This window comes from Oryza sativa, chromosome 12 (assembly GCF_034140825.1).
Source record: "Oryza sativa Japonica Group chromosome 12, ASM3414082v1".
Classification (NCBI taxonomy): Eukaryota; Viridiplantae; Streptophyta; class Magnoliopsida; order Poales; family Poaceae; genus Oryza; species Oryza sativa.
Window position 1 is genome coordinate 4,395,742 of NC_089046.1, and position 14,542 is coordinate 4,410,283.

Below are 14,542 nucleotides of genomic sequence, written 5' to 3' on the forward strand. Positions count from 1 at the left end.
TAACGGGCCTTAGGATTTTTCGGCGGCAATCTCTCTCCTTCCTTGGAATGCGAACCGTTAGGTAGTGCGCCTATTTAAAGGGGTTTTGGGATCCATTTCAAGTCTGTTTTCCAAAAAATCCTCCAGTCTTCTAGCAACCTCGAACCCTTCGTCTCCCAAAAGCCCTAAGTTTCTTCATCTTCCTCCGGTGATCCTCTTCCAATGGCGGACCTCGGCAAGTCTTCCTCCGACGCAGCTAGCTAGAAGAAGCTTCACACCGACTGAGCCCTCCCTTCCAAACAGACCATGGCAAGAGAGAAAAGAGGTGCTGATCGCTCCCCTGCCCTAGGTCGTATGGTAGTGGTAGAGGATTTCATCCATTGTGGTTTTTTGCCTCCTCCTTCGGAATTTCTTTTGCTGATCCTGAATTTCTACGGCCTCACGCTTCTACATCTCAACCCCAGTTCCATTGCTTTCCTGAGCATCTTCGCTCATCTTTGTGAGGCCTACATTGGGGTAGTGCCCTTCTTGGACCTTTTCCGATTCTTTTATGAACTCCACTGGATGGAAACTGGCAGGGTCTCGGGATGTTGTGGGTTTCGCTTACATGACGGTATGAAAGCGAGGTACATACCCTTTCAATGCCATACATCCCGGACCAAATGGCGATCGAAGTGGTTCTATCTTGAGCTTGAAGAACTCGATCCGGTTCTTGTCGTGCCTGAGGACCAACCAAAGCGTCAGGAGTGCTGGACCTCCAAACCTCTATTGACCCCTTCACTTGAGGCCTTCCTTAATGTCATCGGTGGCCTGCGAGAACAAGGGTTGACTGAGTATGATGTCGCTCGAGACTTCATTGCCCGGCGCATCCAGTCACTCCAGGCCCGCGCCCACCCCGCGTTCGATTTCGAGGGGGATTTGGACGTGACACGGATCTCGTCGCGGGGTACTTGTTCTCGTGTTGCAGTCTTCGTCTTCTCTTTAATAGCTATCTCGTGTTCTCGGTTTGACCCATCTTCACCTTTTTCCTTGCGTTTCAGATCTTTCCGCCGATGTCGTGATGCAGCGGGTGAGGGACGTTGATCGTGTCAATTCTGAGTTTTTGGCCCATTCATGCATAAGTCTGATTCTCGACATCGTTCGATTGATTTATCGTCTGGGTTGATGTTGATTCTCCTCCACTTTATGGTTATTCCCTGCAAAAGGTCAATATACCTAATACTAGTGGAATATTATTATTATAACAAGGATATGCATTGCAAGCATAACTAGTTCTCCTCTATTTTGGTAATATTGATGATCGAAACTGATCGATAACGACCGTCAACAGACGTGCTGATCAGCCCCGTCTCGGCAACCGATGAACTGCCCACTCCCCTCTGCTACAAGTCAGCGGCCGACAAGGTGGACGCCATCAATGTGAGTGAACCGAACGCCTTTCGCCTTTTCATTTTGTTGGGAGACGAAGTGACTTCAACTCCCGCAGGTTCTACCTTTGACGGATGTCATAGGCCCCCTTGTCGATCATTAGACTTCCTCCTCTCTCAAGGAGAAAGTCGTGGAGGAAGTCGCTGCCGTCGCCTCTGGACCTGTAGCGCTGAAGGCAGCGGGCTCAAGAGGAAAGGTTGGGCTCGTACGATCGGCGGCCCCGGATCTCGTCAGAAATCCAGCGGCTCCGAGGTAGGCCATTCCATCCCTATCTTGCTACCTTATTTATCCTTGCAGGGCAATGGGGGTGAGATCTTGATTTTCCATCTTACTCAGGATACGGGCCGTCTCCCTCCTCCTCCGAAGAGGAGGATAATAAAGAGAGCCGCTAGCAGGTAAGTGGAATCCTGGACCTCCTTTTGTTGTCATGTTGATTGGTCTTTTGAGTGTATTTCTGATGTCGGCGGGACGGCCTCAGCGATCTCTGCACAGAGCGGGGATGAGGTCGCGACCAGCGTGACTCCCGCTGCCGCTTCTCATTGCGTGGACACCGCAGCTGTTGTCGCCGAATCCATCCCGTCCGCCGTCATGCCCGTGGCTGCACCGCCGCCTCCTACTCCGACGGGGCCATTGACCTGGTCACAAATGATGACCGAAGGCTGGCGCCTCCTCGAAACGGCTTCTCAGGAGGTGGCCGCCGAGATGGACCACATAGCCGCCCGTGCTACAGCGTCGGATGGGCGGGTGGCCCAGCTAGAGTCGGAACTCGATGTTGCCCGCGATGACCTTTAGAAGATGAGGGAAATCATGGCCAACAACGAGATGCAGTGACAAGGCTTGGAGCAGCGGATGAATGACATGTAGGATCACATCCTCTCCATCCGCGAGTCGCTCCGGAAGAGCTTCACCAGCCTCCACCAGCTTGCTCTCATGTGTGGTGTCAAGTCTACCATCCCGGAGTACCCCGACGAGACCTCCGTGATGTCATCCCTGTCCAAGCTGGCAAAGGCGATGGAAGTGATCCCCTCCAAACACGCCGCCAAAGTCTCGGAGGAGATCTCCAACGGGATCCACACGGGTGCTTGTCAGGTGCTCGCGTGTGTGAAGCTCGCCCTTCCTGACGCTGATCTGAAAGAGATACTGTCGAAGGGGGAGCCGATGCCACGTGTGAGGACGAGATGTCGGACGTGGCGGATCTCGGGGAAATTGTCCCCCCTCTATTTGAGGAGTAATTTCCTTTCTTGTATCCTTGTGTCTTTTGCATAAACACTTTGGGTTTGTTTTGTCCACGGTAGAATAGTCATCCCTTTTGATGTCATGGTAAGTTAATTCGTAGCGTCCTTTTTCTTCGTAGATGTTTTGATGCCGAGGACGTCCAGCAAGGCGGACGCCCTGATATCGTGACAACCGATTTGGCCTTGCTGAGCGAGGCACCTGCTTCTGACGTTGTCGGGGACATTGTCGTGTTAGACAACACGAATGTCATCTCTGACCCATCGGGCTTGGGCGCGTGTTTCGCTCCGCCAAGAGAACTCAAGTGGGTTGCCTTAGGTTTTTCGCATTCTCCAGACATATGTCCTCATGGGAGAATTTCCTTAAACCCTTGCCTTTTCCAGACCTCAAGAGCATGATTGCTGAGCGAGATCGTCGAGTCCTTTGTCGGAAACGAAATTTGAGGTGGCAGAGTTCGAATGGTCCATGGTGGTGGTAAAGAAGGGTCAAGCTGTAGAAGCGCTCCGAGATCGCGAAGTCTGGTTGAATTCATACCTCAAGAGTTGCTGCAGTGCAGTGGCCGAGGTCTGCCGCCAGCTGAAGATTGATCGCACAGAGCCCGAGGAGACCACGGCGGGCTACCTATCTTGGATGAAGAGCGCGTGTGCCCAGCTTGAGGAGACATTGGCCAGCAGATCAACAACTACCTGAAGGAGGAGTGTCGCCACGCCAGCCGATATGCCGGGGACCACGTGCTTGCCTGCATCCGAGATCATTGCTTGCAGATGAACCTCGAGTTCCTGCGTGAAGGGTTTCACCCTTCGCGGTTGTCGGCGAATGAACTCGATCAGCTGGCGTGTTCCCTTGCTCCTTTGGCTGAGAAGATCTTTGCGTCCATGAACTGGTGTTAACGACCAAATTTGGTAAGATATGAACCAGGTCCGACATTGGAATCGAAGCGGATTCGGCAAAGAGATGTTGAAGAATAGAGTGTGCATCAGCTGTGAAGGCATCGGCTATGTTGGATCGGTTAGGGGATGGTTGATACAGCCGATGGAGCCGGTACAGCCGATGGAGCCGGCACAGCGGATTCTGATGGAGTTGGTTTCAAAGCTGTTTCTAGGATCGATCAACGTGCTTCATGAGAATTGCCACAATGGACATAAAGCTCTCAGATAGACAATTGTATCTATTAATTATGATAACTTATGTAATTTCCATAGAGATATGTTTGGGCAAAAGTCTGCTGCAAAGACTTATGGTATCTTAGAGTTTGTTAGAGATAAGAGTCGTGTCCGGCAAGGACATATTTTGTATCTTGGGTATTAATATGACCCGAACCCATGTAATCAAAAAACACATGTTCAATAACACTTTCGGCGTATCGCCACCCTTTTACTTTCGTTCTATTTCGACGAGTTCTTGCTTTCGGGTTGAGCTGCATCGATTCGATCTTCAACTAGAGGTAAACTTGCCATGACGGTTTGTGTTCTCGGGATTAGTGCTTCCATCTTTATGAAACTCTAATCTTGTCTATGTAATTCGTCGAGTTATCACATATACTTTATAATCTTTGTTAGTTGCGCTATATAACTTGTCATCGGCTGGTTTCTTTTGATAGGGAGTAGCCGATAGAGTTAGATTTCGTCATTGATCTAGATTATATCGTGTATCTACCATCTCTAAAAGGTTTTCATCATCTTGTTTAGATCTTACAGTTATCTTTATGCTTAATGCTGCATCGGTTGAGTTCGATCTATTAAGTTCTATCTGAAATTGTGATATCTAGCCTGTTTTATAATCATCAATAGAGATAGCATCGGAGTTTCAACCGATCTTACCTGGTTTAGCTATTTTACGTCTCGTATGCTTATTTGTTACGCTAAATCTACCCTTTATATTAAGATCTTGTTTCATTGAAGTTATATTAGGTTCATTATTTAATATATCTTGCTTGTTTCGATATCTTAGTATAAAGTAGTATCGGAGTATTAGCCGATACGTGCTAGATCTATCTGATCGGCTATGTTGTAAACATCTATATAATCTTTGCTCTAATATATATTTCGACTTAAGTGATTTATACTGTCTCGGCATGGCGAACGATCTATTCCAATCACTTAGTTTAAGTATATATCAAAGTAAAAATTGTATGTTGTTAATATCTACAGCCGATCGAGTAGATTTAGTTTTATCTTATTTATTCATTATTGCCGATCGATTCAAACATGACATCAGCACGAAGATAAATGATATGTCATCGGCAACTAGCCGATCGGCTATCGTTTATGGATTTAACCACGGTTTTTCTTGTCTTTATTCTTGTTGATTGCAGGATCAAATCAACTGGCACGCTCACGAACCTAAAGGCAAGATTTTGGACCTGCACAGGAGTTAAGCATATTTTCCAGGCCAGTGTGTGTTTTTCGCATCAACAACTGGCAATGGCCGTCATGGTAGATTTCAACTCTTGTAAAAGAAACACCTAGAAAAAGATTTGTACTCTATGGATATTTTTATTTAAGCTCTGTAAACAGGATTGAACTCTATCTACTAAGCGTGTAAGCAAGGTATTGTGTGTATGAGTACTACTCTCTGTACAAGCCGTTTCTTGCCTGCTATCGAGCTGGGAACTCTCCCTAGCCCCCAATCTTGTCCTCGAAGAAAATCGTTCTCGGGGGAGAAGGCTTAGCGACCCGAAACTTGCCTAGTTGAAACTGCGATTTACCTAGCCCCTAGTCGTGAAGTTGGAAAAGTCAATTTCCGATTACATGGCTTAGTTAATACGCAACCATTGAGCACTCTTATATGACCAGGTTTTACATGGTCGTTCAGCTCTTAAATTCTGACAAGACCTTATCTGCTCTGGTCGTCCCCAGTCGAAATTCTCGTAGGTTTCTCAGAGGCTTGTTAGAATGGCGTAAAGGGTCGTTAGGTTTGATTTCAACATGAGATATTATCGTGGTAAGGGATCTCTGGGTAGAACACTGTTAGAAATGTTTTGTTCATAAAAGAACTCAAAATACCTTTAGGTACCTTTACTGATATGATGTTTTGTAAGGGATGCTTACAGACTTGGATACATTGATTCTATACATAGAATTTTCGTAGTTGGTCAATGTACCAAGAGTTGGATAGTTCGCAGCCATCGCCATCTGCAATCTTGAACACACCTGGTCATAAGACTTGTACCACCGTGTACGGTCCTTCCCACTTAGGCGAGAGTTTGTTCCGCCCTGCCTGGTTTTGAACTCGTCGGAGGACGTAATCGCCGATGGCAAGTGTACGAGCTCTGATGCGCTTCTCGTGATATCGGCGTAAGGCCTACTGATACAAGGCTGCTCGGATGGCAACTCGTTCGCGATGCTCCTCGAGTAGATTCACATCGTCGCTTCGCCTTTCCACTTGCTCTTCGTCAGAGTATTTCCGAACTCGTGTACTTTGATGTTGTAGCTCTGTGGGGAGCATGGCTTCTGATACGTACACGAGAAAGAAAGGTGTCTCTTTGTTGGACGAAGTCGGTGTGGTTCGTACAAACCATAGGACCGATTGGAGTTCTTCAGCCCACTTTGTGTCGTAGGCCATGAGCCTATCATACACGTGAGTTTTGATCCCCTGGAGTATGATTCCATTAGCTTGTTTGACTTGTCCATTGCTCTGAGGATGGGATACTGAGGCAAAGCATATTTTGACTCCCAGTTCAATATAGTAATCTTGAAAATCACCGTTGGTGAATTGGGAGCCATTGTCTGTGAGGATGCGGTGAGGCAATCCATATCTGCAGAATATCCCCTTGATGAATTTTATGGCATTGTCGGCTTTGATTTGTTGGCTCTACTTCAATCCACTTAGTGAATTTGTCGATTGCAACAAACAGGAATCTATAGCCGTCTGTCCTCGTGGGATGGCCTGAGGATATCGTGCCCCCAGCATGAGAACAGCCATGTCAGAGGAATAGTCTGAAGCGCTTGTGCTGGCAACTTAGTGTGTTTGCTGAAGAACTGGCAGGCTTCGCATCGTTGCACTATATCACAGGCGTCTTTGAGGGCCGTTGGCCAAAAAAACCTTGTCTAAAGTCCTTTCCAACCAAGGTGCATCCACCGGCGTGCGATTCACAAATGCCTTCGTGGATGTCGAGAAGGAGAGCGTTTCCGTCGTCGAATGATACACACTTGAGGATGATGCCATTCGGGGCCTTTTTGTATAGGTCGTTACCGATCAAACAATATATCTTGGCCTAACAGGATAGTTTCTCTACCTCCGTGTCGTCATCCAGTAGCTCATCTGACTCTAGGAACTTGATAAGCGGGATGCGCTAGTTGTCTGTTGTCTCTATGTTTGCGACGACATATGCGACCTTTGTAGCCCCCGGCCTGTTGTCGGTGTTGGCTGTGGTGCTTTCGTTGTGCATGTCCTTGACAGAAGGCTTTGTAAGGATGTCTAAAAAGGTTCCGGGGTCGAGTGGTTCTCGTCTGGAAGCGCGCCGTGCAAGGTCGTCTGGTTCGATGTTGTCTTTTCAGTAGATATGTCGAACCTCGATCCCGTCGAATCTATGTTACAGCTTTCTAACTTCGACGAGATATTTGGCTAACTCTGGGTTGGAGCACTTGTAGTCTTTGTGTACTTGGTTCACGACTAGCTCGGAATCCCCTTTCATGATTAGTTGCTTTGAGCCAAGCGCAGCAGCTGCTTTTATCTCTACGAGTAGCGCTTTGTATTCGGCCGTGTTATTTGTTGCCCGGAAATTGAGGTGAATTGCGTGCTTGAACTGATCTCCTGTAAGAGATGTCAGGATAAATCCGGTTCCAGCTCCTTGGCTGTTGAGTGCACTGTTGAATGCCATTGTCCAAGTTTCGTTGTCTGTTTGACTGGTCGGTGTGTCATCTGGGATAGTCCAATCGGCTACAAAATCCGCTAAGACTTGTGACTTGATGGCTATTCTGTGCACAAAGTGGACATCAAATTGGCTTAACTCGACTACCCATTTGGCAATGCGGCTGACAACGTGTCACACCCTGAAATTCTTTCCCAAGCCTAAATTGAATTTATAATCCACCAGAGAAAATATCGGTGTAAGAGCAAGAGAAAACCCTAATAAATTAATGCAAATAATAATCGGATTTGGCATGTGGAATTTTTCTTGAGTTTTACATGTCGAAATACGCTAACAAGAATTTTAGCGGAATTCTCAAAGCTCTAGAAATAATTTTAACCAATTAAAATTGAGCACAAGCAATATTTAATCCCAGGAAAATCCATTTTCCTTCTTTTTCCTTTTTCTTTTCTCTTTTTCTTTCAACTGGGCCGCCGGCCCATTCTCTCTTCCCCCCTTCTTTCCGCTGGGCCGGCCGACAGGCCGAGGCCCAGCCGAGCCGGCCGCCTCCCTCTTCTCCCCCGGGGTCGCCAATAGGTGGGGCCCACCTGTCGGGCCCGTCCCCTTCCTCCAGCCGGCGCCGTCGCGCACCGCAACCGCCGCCGCGCCCACGTTCCCGCCTCCTCCAGGCCATGTCGGCCACGCCCGCGCATGCGCCACGTCTCCCGCACCCACTCCCCCTCCCTCTCGCCCGCGCCCGCGCCTGAGACGGCTGGGATTCGAAATGCGAATCCCGCCTCTCTCTCCTCCTCCACCTCCCCACGTCGGCCGGCGATTCCCGCCTCTACCGGCCACGTCCGGGCTCCCCCTCCTCTATTTAAGCACCACCGCCACCCCTCTCTCTTTTTCCCCATCTCGCCGAGCCCTCTCGAGCCCTCTAACGCCCTAGCGCCGTCGCCCTCCTCTTCGCCGCCGCCGCCACCGCTCCGGTCGCCGCTAGCCGCCGCGCCGAGCCGGCCGACGACGCCGTCGCGTTCGCCGTCGTGCGGGCCACCCCGTCCACCCCTCTTCCATTGGATCCCGCCGCCGAAACCCACTCCGTGCCGTTTGCCGGTGAGCACCGCCATGGCCGCCGCCTTCGGCCAGCGTCCTCGCCCTCTTCCAATTCCCTCTCCCTCTCTAACCCCTTCCACCGTGTTCGCTAGGTGGTTCCAGAGATCGTCCCACCGTCGCCGCCGCCCTCCGTTGCTCGCCGTCGTCGGTCGTCGTCGGTGAGGTCCCTCCTCCCCTTCCTCTTTCTCTCTCCCGCGCCGCTAGCCGCCACGCCGCCGCTTAGCCGCTTGGCCGCCGCTTCGCCGCCCGCGTCGCCGCGATGCCGTCGCCCTCCGCCGCCGGCCGGTCGCCGTCTCGCGCCGCCGCCGCATGCGCGCCGCTAGCCGCCGCGCGCCATGGCCGCCGGGCCGGCTTGAGCCGTGCCCGCGCACGCCGGCCGCGAGCCACACCCGCCGTCCAATCTACCCTTGGGTAGATCGGGGTCGTCCGTACGGCCGCCCACGTGGCTGCCGCGTGGCCGCTGCGTCGGCGCCACGTCAGAGCCACGTGGTGCGTCGTCCTTTCCCGGTTCGTGGACTCGGTCCACCGCGGACCGCCCTCCTCGAGTCACTGCCATGTGGGGCCCGCATGTCGGCGCCGCCCCCTCTCTCTCCCGGGATTTATTTATTGCGCAATAATTCAATTAAGGATTTTTCTGTTTATAGTAAAAACACAGTGAATCTTCTAAAATTCATATCTAATTCATCCGAGCTCCGTTTAAGCCCATTCATGTCTCAGTAAATCAAGAAAAATGTGTAGAATCCATTAAAAATGGTTTTGTTCTCTGTTTCAGTAGTCTTATAGCTTGTTTGTATTGTTTGCTTTGTATGTCGCTTAGATTTCGGCTCTCCCGACGCTCTGGTGTACCTTGAAATAGTCGCCGAAGTTCCTTCAGCTGCAGAGCAAGGCAAGTCATGCTTGTCACTTGAACATGTTGATCCTATATTGCAAATGCTCCATTGTTTTTCTTCAAATACTGCATTGTTTTATAATATCACCATGGGATGTTTACCTACTGTCATAGCCATGCTATCTTGTACCATGTTCCTTTGTTAGCTTGGGATATAACATGACTAGAGATTGGACTAGGGAATGCTTAGCTTTGCTTAGTTCAACTAGCACACAATGGGGAACTACATTAAATGCATAGATATCAGATTCTAGGATTGATGTTGGTTAATGCTCACCACTCCGGTGTTGGTTAATTAATTAATATTAAATGGTGGGCCGTGGATGCATGGTTTTGATGGTCGCGCCCAGGACCATTAAGGACCGGTTCGCGGGAAACCCTAGAAGAATTCCTCGTACTTACCACAAGCCAGCGTGGGCAACGGCTGGGCTTATAGTGTAGCTTTCCTCTAGCCGACGCATCCAGGCAAGGGTGGGCATGATGGAGTTTGGATGGGCCCTGCGACAGCCTATGCGGCTTCCGGATTCACCTAGGCACGAGAGGGGACTGCCCGCTGCCTTGCAAGGAGTGGGGGTGAAACCTGAGGTGTGGTGTGCTTGGTTAGAGGGGGTTATGCGAAGGGTCCTATCACGGCCTCTTTCCGGTATGTCGTGGTGGCATGTCGGCGCACGGAAACGTGTCATGGGGCTATGTCTTGTGGGTACAGTTGTACACCTCTGATCAGAGTAAAACTATTTGAATAGCTGTGCCCGCGGTTATGGGTGGTCAACTATTTGGACAGTGGATGATTAATATTGATTAATTATTACAACTGTTTTACTGCTTTCAACTTCTGTTTATAAATGCCCGCTTTATGCAAACGAACCATTATAGCTATCCCTTGATAATTCCCTGCATCATACCCCTATTCCGGTATGACTTGCTGAGTACAGTGGGTAGTACTCAGTCTTGCTCTATTTTCCCCAAACCCCAGAGTTTGAGTATGCGTCAGATGGTGATTTCTCCGAGGAGTAGGCTTCATCCGTGCCGTCGAGGATGCCTGTGGAGTGGTGTTCCCGTTGCAGATCAAGTCAAGGCTTAGCTCTAGTTATCTTTTGTTTTTCCACTGCATTTATGTAAGACTGTTATAATGTTTGTAAGACGTGGATCTGTATGGCAACTTTGTCGTTTGTGTACCTCGGCCGGTCCTGGACGGGGATTTTAATGCATATTCTGCTTGGAATTCTATTCGGGAATTTCTGGGCCGTAGGACAAGCCAAATGGAAAAACCTAAGAGCCCTCTGAATCCTTTTCATTGCATATGTTCTTTGCAATTGGATTAGTTCTAGGAAAATTGGGATCTGTTCTTGTGGTGCAAGGGAAAATTTTGGTCGCCCGTTTAAGTGGGATTTGCCAAACCAGGTCAGTCTAGGCTTTTAGTAAAATTACTTGGGATTTATTCGACAGTCAGTCGGGATTTGATGGGAGGAATGCATTAGGTCCTAACTCAGGAATATGGGTTGCAAGGTATTTATGCTCTTATTATTATTAGTATGTATCTAATTTTCTCATTATTTTATCGCTATGTAAGTTCGTCTTATTTATTCGCCTTCATGCAAAAATGATCTATGCATAAAATTCCACTCTTATTCGCTTATTTTAATTGAGTCTTTTACTCTTTCATTTAAATTGGATTTGAGCATGCATTGATCCTACCCCTTTGTCTTCTCTAGATGGCCGATCACCCACCCAACCATCGCGGAGAAGGCATGGATGACTTTGTGGCAGAGTTGGCTCGCATGACACTGGTGGTGGGCTACCCCAATGCGCCAGAGTATTCGACTGTTCCACCGCTCAGTGGCGAGTTCCCTCACCGTGTTCGCCTGGAGGTTCATGGCTATGTGCATACCTGCCTCGCTAACATGGTGGTTGAGGCATCCGGAGGCACAGCAGATCACGCCTGTCAGGAGGCAGCATACCTGATGATGGCCAGATTACGGGAGCGCCACAACTACATCTTCTGCAACACGGCGTACCGGTTTCACCCTCGTCAAGCAAGTGGCGACGACGTCAGCACCTTCCGTTCGACAGCCGGCGAGAACGACACCACCTTTGGTCATATGTGTGCCGTGATGAGGGGAATGGACAGGATGCACTCGGATCTGCGCAAGGCATCCAGGGCCTTGAATGACGGGAAGCTCGTGAGGATCATAGCTCTGAAGGATGAGATCGCACGCCTGAAGAAGGATGAGATCGCACGCCTAAAGAAGGAGAATGCTCAGTTGAAGAATCCGCAACACGCCCCGCAAGTCGACGACGGCACCCGTGCGCATTCAGCTTGCGCCCAGGAACCCACCTCCGCCCGCAGTTCCCGCAGCTCCTGCAGCTCCAGCTCCAGTCCCAGCTCCTGTCCCAGTGTCAGCTCCCGCGTCCGCTCTCTCCTTCGCTCCAGCATTAGCCGCCAGGGGTCCAGCCAGTGGCAACGGGGGTTGGTTGCCTGCTACTCCCAGTGGCAGCCGCGACCACAGCAGCAGCAGTTCCAGTGGCTCGGAGCCGGGCAGCGGCGAGATGTATCTGCCAAACTCCAGGAGCCGCTCAGAGGGACGTGGTGACGAGCAGGAGGACGCCCTCGACTCCACCGACCGCAGGAGCCGTTCCGAGTATTAGGCTCGCTTTCCCTTAGTTTATCGACTGCTTAGTTTTTGTCTGCTAGTTTGTGTGTTTAGGTCTGTTCGCTTGGGGGTCAGTCGATGGTCAATATCATGTGCCTATGATATGGCTGTCATAATAAGGATTTGCCTGCTGTTTTAAGTATTTTAATTCAGATCAGAACAATTGCAGTTTAAATTCCTATATAATAAAGCTTAGTTCCTGAGCACCTGTTTCTCTTCTTTCCCCCCCCCCTCCGTCCGCTCTTCCTCCAGATGGTCTACACCAGGAATGGTAGCCGTACAGCAGGCGAGGGCAGCAACGGCGAAGAACGCATTGATGGTGTGCATCCCAACAGCGACTCCGGCAATGGTCCGCCACTGCTCCCCGAGAATCCGACTCTGGCCCAAGTAATGGCTCATCAGACTCAGATGATGGCAGCCATGATGCAACAGATGCAGCACCAGCACCAGCAGATGCACCAGAGGATGCAGTAGCAAGCCGAGCAGCAACAGCAATAGTTTGGTCCCCCTCCCCCTCAGTCCAAACTGCCGGAGTTTCTACACGTCAGGCCACCCACCTTCTCTAGCACCACCAACCCCATGGAGGCGAATGACTGGCTCCATGCCATTGAGAAGAAGCTAAATCTCCTGCAGTGCAATGATCAGGAGAAGGTCGCCTTCGCCACACACCAGCTCCAGGGTCCCGCGTCAGCTTGGTGGGACAATCACATGGCTACCCGCCCGCCAGGCACGGAAGTCACTTGGGCGGAGTTCTGTCGCAACTTCAGGAAGGCGCAGGTGCCAGACGGGGTTGTGGCACAGAAGAAAAGGGAGTTCCAGGCACTCCACCAGGGCAACAGGACAGTGACTGAGTATCTCCATGAGTTCAATCGGCTAGCGCGATATGCATCGGAGGATGTCCGCACTGACGCCGAGAAGCAGGAGAAATTCCTAGCAGGCCTAGATGACGAGCTGACCAACCAGTTAATCTCTGGAGGCTACGCCGATTTTGAGAAGCTGGTTGACAAAGCAATCCATCAGGAGGATCAGTGCAACAAAATGGACAGGAAGAGAAAGGCAGCGCAATTCCGGTCCAACCAAGGAAGCCACCCGCGACCGCGCTTCACTCCCAGACAGCAAAGTGGACCTACCACCATGATCGTCCGCCAGCACCGCCCTTTCAACTCGAGCAGCTTCCACCAGGGCGCCAGTGGCAGCCAGAACCACCATGGAGGTCAGCCCAACCGCAGAGCAGCTCCGCGCCCACCAATAACACCAGCACAGTCAGCTCCATCCGCCCAAGCCAAGAAGGAGACTGGAACAAAGCCAGGGTCCTGCTTCAACTGTGGCGAGCTTGGCCACTTTGCTGACAAATGCCCGAAGCCAAGGCGTGTCGGGCCAAGGTTTGTCCAGGCTCGTGACAACCACGCGTCCGCAGAGGAGGCGCGAGCAGCACCAGAGGTTGTACTGGGTACGTTTTCTGTCAACTCAGTCCCTGCTACAGTACTTTTTGATTCTGGTGCAACGCATTCTTTCATTTCAAAGAAATTTGTGGGGATGCATGGGTTAAGAAAAGAAAAGCTTAGTACACCAATGAGGGTTCATACCCCAGGAAATAGTTCAACCTCGGTCAGTTATAGCCCTTCAGTGCTAATAGAAATTCAAATATCACCATTTCTAGCCAACCTCATCCTTCTCGAATCCAAAGACTTAGATGTCATTCTTGGGATGGATTGGCTGACCAAGTTCAAGGGAGTCATTGATTGTGCGAATCGCACAGTCACCTTGACCAATGAGAAGGGAGAGACCGTGGTGTACATGTCACCAGTCTCACCAAAGCAGAGAATCTCCTTAAACCAGATTGAAGTGGAAAACCCTGTGACCACCGAGCAGAAGGGTTTGCAGAAATTGGAGGATATCCCCATAGTCTGCGAGTATCCCGAAGTGTTCCTTGAAGACCTCACTACCATGCCACCCAAGAGAGAACTTGAATTCCGGATTGATTTGGCACCAGGAACTGCCCCAATTTACAAGAAACCGTACAGAATGGCAACCAACAAGCTAGCACAGGTCAAGAAGCAGGTTGATGAGCAGCTGCAGAAAGGGTACATTCGACCAAGTACTTTACCTTGGGGTGCTCCGGTCATTTTTGTGGAGAAGAAGGATAAGACGAAAAGAATGTGCGTCGATTATCGCGCACTCAATGAGGTCACAATCAAGAACAAATATCCTTTGCCGCGGATTGATGATTTGTTCGACCAACTAAAAGGGGCTAAAGTGTTTTCTAAAATCGACCTGCGATCAGGCTATCACCAGTTGAGAATCCGGGAAGAGGATATTCCCAAGACAGCCTTCACCACTCGATATGGGTTGTACGAGTGCACGGTGATGTCTTTTAGACTTACCAATGCACCCGCATTCTTCATGAACCTGATGAACAAAGTGTTCATGGAATTTCTGGATAAGTTTGTGGTGGTA

The 14,542-nt window shown here is 50.2% G+C and overlaps 1 long non-coding RNA gene across 1 annotated transcript; it reads left to right on the top strand.

The window, feature by feature from the left end:
- The first annotated feature begins 1,308 nt into the window (after positions 1-1,308).
- On the top strand, positions 1,309-1,883 carry LOC136354716 (uncharacterized). The gene is made up of 3 exons (XR_010738319.1): positions 1,309-1,398; positions 1,491-1,659; positions 1,744-1,883. It is a non-coding gene; the product is annotated as an uncharacterized lncRNA (long non-coding RNA).
- The last annotated feature ends 12,659 nt before the right edge of the window (positions 1,884-14,542 follow it).